Genomic DNA, 4,139 nt, shown 5'->3' with positions numbered 1-4,139 from the left:
CTAATGACACTTGACATTTTAGATAGTTCCACAGTAGAAGCAACCAATCAAAAGACTTTAGGCCTAGTTTCGTCACATATCGATCCAATCAGCGCGTTGTATTAACATTCCACAAATGACGCATTTGAGGAGCGGTAAATTGAAAACCGTGAAATTTTACGAGCAGCTTGTTTATTCTAGCAATCAATTTTATCAGTATTATGGAGGAGAAATTTATTTTGTTCACATAGTTCTTTTAGTTTCTTGCCTTTTCTTTATCACTGCTTTTCAGATTCGCACAAGAAGTATTGTTTTAGTTCAAAAATCAAGATTCATAGCAAAGCTACATCAGGCACCACGTCCTTAAAATCTTGAGCCGGGACACTTCGTAATTCCAAATATCGCTTTACTCCAATTTTTCTTGGTATAATAAGTTATAAAAAAAATGCTTATTTTGCCCTTCCGTCTTGTGTTTTAAGTATCTACTTCAGTTATCTTCCTTCAATAGTTTTCTAATTTATTATTGATATTTAGTGCAAAAGATTCGTAATAGTAGGTACAACCATGTATTAAAATTTGTGGGGTATTCTATCTATCACGCATATGCAAGTGTACCCAAAAGCATGGGCAGAGTAAAGGGTCCCATTCACGTTGAGATCGGTATCGATACATAGGTCGCAATAAGTATCAGTTTCGCGATACAAATCTCAACGTGTATTTGGCTGTCTCAGTATCGCTGTATCAGTATCACAACTCTCTATCTTCGTCGTCTCTACAACACTATCGCCGTCTGTATCACTGTCTTAAAACAGATACAAATTTCATGATATGTGATATTCTTCTCTCTATGTGTCCCAGCCATCTCAGCCTCTGTGCTTTAATAAATCTAACTATATCTTCTCCCTTCAATATGTCTCTTGGTTTATGGTTCATTCTTCTTCTCATTTCTCCGTTGTCCATTCTTATCGGGCCCATAATCCGTCTGAGGATTTTCCTTTGGAAAATTCTCAATTTCTTGTCCTTCATTAGCCTATGATATCTTCAGTATGTTTTGTTGTGTGCTAGTATTCGCTCCGTTACTTCTTCATTCCTCTTATTTTGCCCATTCACTATTACTCCCAAATATTTAAATTGTTGATCTCTTTCAAAAGTGTAGTTTTCCATCTTGATTTCTCTCGTCCTGTTGTCTTATAGTAGATATTTTGTTTTTCCTTCGTTAACTTCTGGATTGAATTGTATAGGTAGCGTAATATACAGAGTGGACCAAAGAAAACAGTTCACCTCGATATTTGGCAGTATTTATTAGATTTTAAGAAAATGACGAAACAGGTCGATTTTTTATCTAATGGGGACACATTTTTACGGTACATACATTTGTCATTTGTCAACCCCTTCCCTTCCACTTCCCCTAACCCTTATTTTTAAATAGGGAATAGGGGTAGTGTGCTAGCTCATTTAAAATGTTATTCAAAAATCAGAAATTTTTGTTTGTATAAAAAATTAGTTACTGCTTGGGTAAAAGAAAACAGGGAGTTGTGTAACAATTTAATAAATTTAAATTATACTAGATAAAAAAAGAATGTGTGTGTACTTTGTACGCACGTAAAAGTTATAGTTCTATTATATGATTTCTTAAAAATAAATATACTTTAAACAGTTTGTTTTATTTTTTTTAAACACCAAACTAATTTTGTGCTTACCGCTTTCAAAAAAATAAAAAAAAAGTATAGGATTGCACTGGAATTCGAACTCACGACCTCTCGATCTCTGGCCGAATTAGTCGAGGCACTGAACAACAAAAAAAGGCCTTACTCTCAATTTTTGGCGCAGTAAGACGGATTTTAATGCAGTTTGGTGCGTTGGATTCGTGAGAATGTCAGGAAATTTTGTGAACTATTGTAATGAATAAGAAATCTGAAATTGCATTTGTGCATAAGAAAAATTCATTTCAAAAGTGCATTTTGAAATAGGCAATTATTATAAATTTGCAACCCGGTAAATAGTTGGGCAACATCACGATTAATTATTTTAATTATTTTTAATCATTTATAAGTCCATATAATAATATAGGTCTGGATCCCGCGTATGAAAAAAAAGTTGATTAATAGCAAGCTGGAAATTTGTTAATAGTTTAAGGGTGTCTAGTCGGATAAACTTTGATATATGGGAACACTGGAACAAGGGTAGTTTTAATTGTGGAACAGATTAAAAATTTGGAACGGTCAGACCACGAAAACGGCACATTTATTTTGTCCGACAGAATAGACTTAAACTCTCCGAACAGAGATTAACCTCTCATGCAAAAATCAGACTGCTATTTATCACCTGTCATAATCCCTGTCATTTGACATATTCTACATGTTCCACTCATTAAAACGACCATTTGGTGATAAATAGCAGTCTGATTTTTGCATGAGAGTTTAATCTCTGTTCGGAGAGTTTAAGTCTATTCTGTCGGACAAAATAAATGTGCCGTTTTCGTGGTCTGACCGTTCCAAATTTTTAACCTGTTCCACAATTAAAACTACCCCTGTTCCAGTGTTCCCATATATCAAAGTTTGTCCGACTAGACACCCTTAAGCTATTAACAAATTTTCAGCTTGCTATTAATCAACTTTTTTTTCATACGCGGGATCCAGACCTAATAGTCTAAGATGTCAATAACCATTAATAATAAACAAAAAACATTTCCTTACGTGGGAATCGAACCAAGTACTAACGGGTCCGTAGCTAGATACACATACCGCTAATCTAAGCAGACACTTGCTAGACAACGGCGATATTAGGTATAAACAAAACAAATTGGTAAGTAAAAATTGCAAAGAAAATTACTACATACTTAAATGTATTATAAAATTAATATATTCCTAAATTTTAGAAGAAACATTCGTAAATAGGTATTATTAATATCTATTAATGTTACTAAATGAAATATAAATATTTTGACGTTTCACAATTTGACAATTCACTTTTAACTGCAGTGCCTTAAAATTTTTAAAGCACCGGTGCTTTAAAGTAGCATTTTTAACGCTCCTATGGAGTGCTATAAATTGCATTTTTAACACGTTTGTAGAAAAATATATTTAAAAACACTAATATATTCTTTCCACACCTTTTCTGGACTGATAAATACATAAATTAAAACATTTAGTAACGAACTCCATACTGCCTGTGTGCGCAGATTACTAAAATTTCACCCTCAATGAAATCGCGCCTAAAGAAGTACAACTTCAAAAAGGCAGTATAACTATTAACTAACCTTTGTTGTTTCTCTTCCCACAAATTTTAACACGCAACAACCATACATTACATAACCAAACCGTCAACCGTCCACACCACAGCTGTGCTACAGCTGCCATATTGGATAACTTTTGACATGTCATTTGAACATCCAATCAGAACAAAGTTATAATGCGCATGCGCCCGGATCATAGGTTTTAACATATAAAACTTCACCCTCATATCGCGCGTAAAGAAGTATAACTTCAAAAACATAGAAATTATATTAGAAACTGTAAAATAAAATAATGATTTGTAAAAAAAAACAATAAACATAAACTTGTCAATATTAGACAGATTAAGTCAACAAGCATGTTTATGCTTTTAAGACTTTTTTTACGTTTATTTTAATGTAAGTAAACCGAAATTGTAAATTATTGTAATAAGTATTGATTTGAATAAACGTATATTATTATTATTATTATTCAATTCTCTATTCAGTAATATAAACATTAACATAATTATTTATACAGGGTGTCCAAGAAAAAAATATTTTAATTAAATAAATTGAAATAAATGTAATTTATATAATTCAAAATACATTCTACTGCTGTCACAAAACAGAAAAAAAGTTTTTTGATAAATAAACATTGCTTTGCGCTTAATTTCAATGTTCAAGCTGCCACCCATCTGCCTCTTGGTAGGTTGAATATTGAATTTAAGCGAAAAACAATATTTATTTGTCAAATAAACATTTTTTTCTGTTTTCTTTCAGTAGTAGAATCTATTTTGAGTTAAATAAATTTCATAAATTCTTCTTTGTGTGTCAATTATTTTAATTCAAAATCATTTTTCTTGGACACCCTGTATAAATAATTATGTCAATGTTAATATTACTGAATAGAGAATTGAATAAACTTTCAAATGAGGTAGCACGCGAC

This window comes from Diabrotica virgifera, chromosome 8 (genome assembly GCF_917563875.1).
Source record: "Diabrotica virgifera virgifera chromosome 8, PGI_DIABVI_V3a".
Taxonomy (NCBI): Eukaryota; Metazoa; Arthropoda; class Insecta; order Coleoptera; family Chrysomelidae; genus Diabrotica; species Diabrotica virgifera.
Note: the sequence above shows the minus strand (reverse complement) of the source record.